Source organism: Heterodontus francisci, unplaced genomic scaffold (genome assembly GCF_036365525.1).
Source record: "Heterodontus francisci isolate sHetFra1 unplaced genomic scaffold, sHetFra1.hap1 HAP1_SCAFFOLD_1399, whole genome shotgun sequence".
NCBI lineage: Eukaryota > Metazoa > Chordata > Chondrichthyes > Heterodontiformes > Heterodontidae > Heterodontus > Heterodontus francisci.
Window position 1 is genome coordinate 32,501 of NW_027140122.1, and position 7,500 is coordinate 40,000.

The following is a 7,500-nucleotide window of genomic DNA, read 5'->3' on the forward strand; positions in this document are numbered from 1 at the left end:
AACGGGACGCCCCGCTCCGGAGCTTCACAATCGGACCACTGCGGTAGCGACCAGTGGGACGTCTCGGCCTCACACGAACAGCACAGAGATCAGCACACAGGAGACGGCGCACAACGAGTAATCTACCTAGCACGCCGCCGACCAAGTGGCCAAACTCTCGAGAGGAATGTCCGTCTGACACAAGGGACAGAAACGGGAGGTAACCGCTGAGCCTGAAACACCAGCAAATAAATGCTAGCCCGCCTGGGCCCTCCAACGTCGGACAGTCCTCGCCGTATCGATCGAGTGACCTGGGCACGCACTTTTTTTTTCCTTTCACACAGTGTGGGGTTGGCGGCGGCGGGGGGGGGGGAGAAAGCATGCAACTTGGTTGACGTCGCCTGGTCAACTCGCATCGGTTTTCCGTCCCCATGACTGTAAGGAGCAACCGCGACCAGCGTAGCCAAACAGGTCGACCAAAGCTTTCGGCGCTCGCACGGAGAGGTGATGCCAGCCGGCGTGCGTCGCCTAACTTGGACAAAATTCTGGGCACGCACTTTTCGTTTGAGAATAGGACATACATGTAGTGCAACCCAAGGAAACCAGGCGACGCCGCCACAATCTGCGCCTGACAGACAAAGATAACCGTTCACAAGGAGCCTTGTTATTTCGCACCAAGTCTTTTGCGGGCATAGTTTCTTTCTTTGACATGTATATCTGTATGAAGGTCGGCTTTGCTCTGCCATCGCAGCCTCCCTTCTTTGCTTTTCTCACTGTACCAACAGACATGTCATAGACTTTGGTTTTTTTTTCATTAATTCTTTTCCTGTGGGTGTGGTGTGCCTCCGCACCCCCCAATCTGTTCCAAGGCCTTGTTTTCTCTCGCTCGCCAAAACACTTTGTCTGTTTTCACAGCCAGTCTACCGGCCTAGACCCAACTGTGCGATATTTCAGAGCCGGCAACAGAGCATGGAAAGTCCGCCAGATTTACCCTTAAATGCTCATAAATGACTTCCAGGCACTCTTCGGAAGGTCTTTTATTTCAAAAGAAGGTCCTTCCTTGAGGGAGCACTTCTTCGGCCACTTTGCAAGTGCAACCGCTGCCAGCAAAAGTTCTGAAAATCGAGTTCCCGAAAATCTCCGGGTACCCCGCCAACCCCCAGCCACCCGAATCGCAAGTGTCAATTCGGCGGGTTGCCTGCCGGTAGTCCTTCCGAAAATGAGGCGCCAAATCGCCGCAACGGCCATTTTTCATTTCGGCATCGGGACTTCCGACGGCAACTGATTAACTAGCCCGGGGACTAGAGCGGCAGCAAATGCAACGTGCCCTCTTGGCGGGAGCAACTTGACCGCCCCCGTGGGGAAAGGTCAACTCGGGGCCCGGGAAAGTCGCCGAGTCCGACCCCATACACTTCCATGAGTTGGGGGTTTTGGCCTTCCCGGCCCAAGGCTCGCCTTATTTCGGCCTGCACTTTCGGAAAAGGGTGCATTCCTTTTGGTTAATGATTTCACCAGCCCGGGTCTTAGCCTCTGCCCCGACGGCTAAGTCTTTTGGTTAATGATTTCCTGCGGCTGGGACTACCCTTTCCCCCCGCCCTGCAGGCACCCGGGTCGGGAGGCCGTCGGGGGCACTTTCCGGGGCAAATCCGGACCCTTACGCAAGGGAGAGTGCGCCCCCCGCCTCGGCCGGGGGTCAGGCTGCCGCCTATTAAGCCCGACAGAAAACCCGAAAAATGGACGAAAATGGGAAAAAATCCCCATCCGAAAAAGGCTTAAAAGTCGGTTGGGCGGCAGCTAGGGTCGGTCTCTGCAGACCTGGAGGCTCGGGTGGACTCTTGGAATAAACGTCCAAGTCCCGACTTGCCACCTCCTACTACTGTGCAGATACCCCGCCAACCCCCAGCCACCCGAATGACAAGCGTCCGATCAGCGGGACGAATTTGACAACTCTGGCCGGACCTCTGGAACTCCATCCCGGGTAACCGGGGCAAATTTTTCCGCTTGATCGCCCTTCCACTGGTTAACCATTTGCCCTTTCGGACTTAGTCTCTGGACATTATTCGACGGATTTTCTGGTTAACCATTTGCCCTTTCGGACTTAGTCTCTGGGCATTATTTTCGACTTTTTGGTTAATGATTTCACACTTTTTACTTACTTTTGCGCTTTTTGGTTAATGATTACTCTGCTTACTGGTTAATTATTTGCCCTTTCGGACTTAGTCTCTGGACATTATTTTCGAGTTTTTGGTTAATGATTTCACACTTTTAACATATTTTTGCGCTTTTTGGTTAATGATTACTCTGCTTACTGGTTAACCATTTGCCCTTTCGGACTTAGTCTCTGCACATTATTTTCGACTTTTTGGTTAATGATTTCACACTTTTAACATATTTTTGCGCTTTTTGGTTAATGATTTCATACTTTTTACTTACTTTTGCGCCTTTTGGTTAATGATTACTCTGCTTACTGGTTAACCATTTGCCCTTTCGGACTTAGTCTCTGGACATTATTTTCGAGTTTTTGGTTAATGATTTCACACTTTTTACTTACTTTTGCGATTTTTGGTTAATGATTACTCTGCTTACTGGTTAACCATTTGCCCTTTCGGACTTAGTCTCTGGACATTGTTTTCGACATTTTGGTTAATGATTTCACACTTTTAACTTAATTTTGCGATTTTTGGTTAATGATTACTCTGCTTACTGGTTAACCATTTGCCCTTTCGGACTTAGTCTCTGGACATTGTTTTCGACATTTTGGTTAATGATTTCACACTTTTAACTTAATTTTGTGCTTTTTGGTTAATGATTTCATACTTTTTACTTACTTTTGCGATTTTTGGTTAATGATTACTCTGCTTACTGGTTAACCATTTGCCCTTTCGGACTTAGTCTCTGGACATTATTTTTGGGTTTTTGGTTAATGATTTCACACTTTTTACTTACTTTTGCCCTTTTTGGTTACTGATTACTCTGCTTACTGGTTAACCATTTGCCCTTTCGGACTTAGTCTCTGGACATTATTTTCGAGTTTTTGGTTAATGATTTCACACTTTTAACATATTTTTGCGCTTTTTGGTTAATGATTACTCTGCTTACTGGTTAATTATTTGCCCTTTCGGACTTAGTCTCTGCACATTATTTTCGAGTTTTTGGTTAATGATTTCACACTTTTAACATATTTTTGCGCTTTTTGGTTACTGATTTCATACTTTTTACTTACTTTTGCGCCTTTTGGTTAATGATTACTCTGCTTACTGGTTAACCATTTGCCCTTTCGGACTTAGTCTCTGGACATTATTTTCGAGTTTTTGGTTAATGATTTCACACTTTTTACTTACTTTTGCGATTTTTGGTTAATGATTACTCTGCTTACTGGTTAACCATTTGCCCTTTCGGACTTAGTCTCTGGACATTATTTTCGGGTTTTTGGTTAATGATTTCACACTTTTTACTTACTTTTGCGATTTTTGGTTAATGATTACTCTGCTTACTGGTTAACCATTTGCCCTTTCGGACTTAGTCTCTGGAGATTATTTTCGAGTTTTTGGTTAATGATTTCACACTTTTTACTTACTTTTGCGATTTTTGGTTAATGATTACTCTGCTTACTGGTTAACCATTTGCCCTTTTGGACTTAGTCTCTGGACATTATTTTCGGGTTTTTGGTTAATGATTTCACACTTTTTACTTACTTTTGCGATTTTTGGTTAATGATGACTCTGCTTACTGGTTAACCATTTGCCCTTTCGCACTTAGTCTCTGGAGATTATTTTCGACTTTTTGGTTAATGATTTCACACTTTTAACTTAATTTTGTGCTTTTTGGTTAATGATTTCATACTTTTTACTTACTTTTGCCCTTTTTGGTTAATGATTACTCTGCTTACTGGTTAACCATTTGCCCTTTCGGACTTGGTCTCTGGACATTATTTTCGAGTTTTTGGTTAATGATTTCACACTTTTTACTTACTTTTGCGATTTTTGGTTAATGATTACTCTGCTTACTGGTTAATTATTTGCCCTTTCGGACTTAGTCTCTGCACATTATTTTCGAGTTTTTGGTTAATGATTTCACACTTTTAACATATTTTTGCGCTTTTTGGTTACTGATTTCATACTTTTTACTTACTTTTGCGCCTTTTGGTTAATGATTACTCTGCTTACTGGTTAACCATTTGCCCTTTCGGACTTAGTCTCTGCACATTATTTTCGACTTTTTGGTTAATGATTTCACACTTTTAACATATTTTTGCGCTTTTTGGTTAATGATTTCATACTTTTTACTTACTTTTGCGCCTTTTGGTTAATGATTACTCTGCTTACTGGTTAACCATTTGCCCTTTCGGACTTAGTCTCTGGACATTGTTTTCGACATTTTGGTTAATGATTTCACACTTTTAACTTAATTTTGTGCTTTTTGGTTAATGATTTCATACTTTTTACTTACTTTTGCCCTTTTTGGTTAATGATTACTCTGCTTACTGGTTAACCATTTGCCCTTTCGGACTTAGTCTCTGGAGATTATTTTCGAGTTTTTGGTTAATGATTTCACACTTTTTACTTACTTTTGCGATTTTTGGTTAATGATTTCACACTTTTTACTTACTTTTGCGATTTTTGGTTAATGATGACTCTGCTTACTGGTTAACCATTTGCCCTTTCGGACTTAGTCTCTGCACATTATTTTCGAGTTTTTGGTTAATGATTTCACACTTTTTACTTACTTTTGCGATTTTTGGTTAATGATTTCATACTTTTTACTTACTTTTGCGATTTTTGGTTAATGATGACTCTGCTTACTGGTTAATTATTTGTACTTTCGGACTTGGTCTCTGGACATTATTTTCGACTTTTTGGTTAATGATTTCACACTTTTAACATAATTTTGCGCTTTTTGGTTAATGATTACTCTGCTTGCTTGTTACTGATTTCCCCTTTCGGACTTGATCTCTGGCCGTTCTTTTCGACCTTTTTGGATCAGGTTTCCACACTCTGAAATTATTTTGGGCTCACTGATTAGGCGAGATCAAGGGGGCATGCCTGGGCACTTTGGGCTCAGTTTGGGAAGGCGGCGTCCGTGTGCTCCTCCGCCCTTCCCGCACTTGCGGCTAGGTTTGCCAAACTGCGCTGACCCGCAGCCCTGCCTTTTTGCCCACGGCACGGAACGACTCAAGTCTGGCTCCGTTCCAGGCCGTTGCCTCCGGCTGCCCGCCGTCCGGCCGGCCTGGGACGTACCCCGGCTGACGGCGCCGGAGCCCCTCTAGCAGCCACCGGTGCCGCGGGCCAATGGGTCCGGGCGTTCCGGAGCTATCGGTGGGGAAGTGCTCTCCCCTTTTCCTGACGCCGTTCGCCCGAGCAGAGGTGCAGCCTGACGGGACTGCTGTCGCCTTCCGCGGCGCACCGGCCCCTTTCACCTGCCGTCGACCGCGCGGAGCTCGGACCTTCCTCCCCGAAGTTATGGCCCCGGCGCCGGAGGGTTCCCGGGGCCGGGCATTCAGCGGGGTGAGTCTTCACCTTCCCGGTCAGCCTGCGGGGTCGGTGCGCCGGCACTCGACGCGGGAGGGTCCCCTCTTTCCGTAGAGCCCCGCCCGGTGCCGATCGGCCGGCGGATTGCGGAGCGAACCGCGCCTGACCGACGGGCCTCGGAAACCCGTTGCAGTCGACGGGGGGGAACCGGACAGCGGGACGAGGTGCCGATTCCACCCGCAGATTCGATCCCGAAATCCCGCGGGATTCGGCGGTCCGACCCGACAGATTCAAACGTCGCCCGGGCGGCCCCCAGCGGTCGGGCCGGCCTGGTTCCGCCACCGCCCGATGCCCCTCGCCCCCGGCTACCGCCGACCGCGCCGACCGAGGGAATGCGGCCGGACGTCCGGCGGCAATCGGCCGGAAAGCGGTATGGCCATTTCCTACTGTCCCTCGGACGGGCAGAGGGGCGGCGCCGGGGCACTCGCGGACCAGGCCGCGCCCCTCCGAGCCCTACCGCCTGCCGTCGACCGCGCGGGGATCGGACCTCCCTCCCCGAAGTTATGGCCCCGGAGCCGGAGGGTAGCCGGGGCCGGGCATTCAGCGGGGTGAGTCTTCACCTTCCCGGTCAGCCTGCGGGGTCGGTGCGCCGGCACTCGACGCGGGAGGGTCCCCTCTTTCCGTAGAGCCCCGCCCGGTGCCGATCGGCCGGCGGATTGCGGAGCGAACCGCGCCTGACCGACGGGCCTCGGAAACCCGTTGCAGTCGACGGGGGGGGGAACCGGACAGCGGGACGAGGTGCCGATTCCACCCGCAGATTCGATCCCGAAATCCCGCGGGATTCGGCGGTCCGACCCGACAGATTCAAACGTCGCCCGGGCGGCCCCCAGCGGTCGGGCCGGCCTGGTTCCGCCACCGCCCGATGCCCCTCGCCCCCGGCTACCGCCGGCCGCGCAGACCGAGCGAATGCGGCCGGACGTCCGGCGGCAATCGGCCGGAAAGCGGTATGGCCATTTCCTACTGTCCCTCGGACGGGCAGAGGGGCGGCGCCGGGGCACTCGCGGACCAGGCCGCGCCCCTCCGAGCCCTACCGCCTGCCGTCGACCGCGCGGGGATCGGACCCTCCTCGCCGAAGTTATGGAGGTAAGACCGGGAGGCTGCCCAGGGTCGGGACTTCAACCGGCTGCCGCCACCCTTTCCCGCCTGTCCCACGGGCTCGGAGATCCAGGCCCTGCAAAGACCCTCCGGTCGCCACCCGACAGGTGCTTTACCGGAGAAATCGTAAACCGGCGTCAGGGCCGGACCTGTCCCGCAGAGGGCAGCCTGCGCCCTTATGCTTTCCCTTTTGCTTTGGCCCCGCAGTAGCAAATGGTTCACCGATAAGTCGGGAACCCACACGCCCGGCCCCACCCGCCCATCCTTCCGCAATGCATCGCCTAGACACACGCACCAAGGGCGCTCTCCTTCCCCCGCCTCCCACATCCCACAGGATGTGCCCTCAGACCACGGCGCCCACACAACCACCCACCCACCCACCCAACCTTCCTAAACACGCCGGCAAACATGCATCGAAACACGGCCACCTTCGCAAATTCACCCCCACGCCGACTATTAAGCCCGGCAAGACTCATTGCAGCCAACCGCGGCCAAAAGTTGAAGTGACAACTCATTAACCAATTTACAACATTTGGACAACTGATTAACCAGACTCTTTGTCAATCTGACGACGGGGGCAAATCATAAACCGGTTCTGCCCACTGCTAGCCTTCGCAAAGTCACCCCCGCACGCCGACTATTAAGCCCGGCAAGACTCATTGTAGCCAACCGCGGCCAAAAGTTGAAGTGACAACTCATTAACCAATTTACAACATTTGGACAACTGATTAACCAGACTCTTTGTCAATCTGACGACGGGAGCAAATCATAAACCGGTTCTGCCCACTGCTAGCCTTCGCAAAGTCACCCCCGCACGCCGACTATTAAGCCCGGCAAGACTCATTGTAGCCAACCGCGGCCAAAAGTTGAAGTGACAACTCATTAACCAATTTACAAC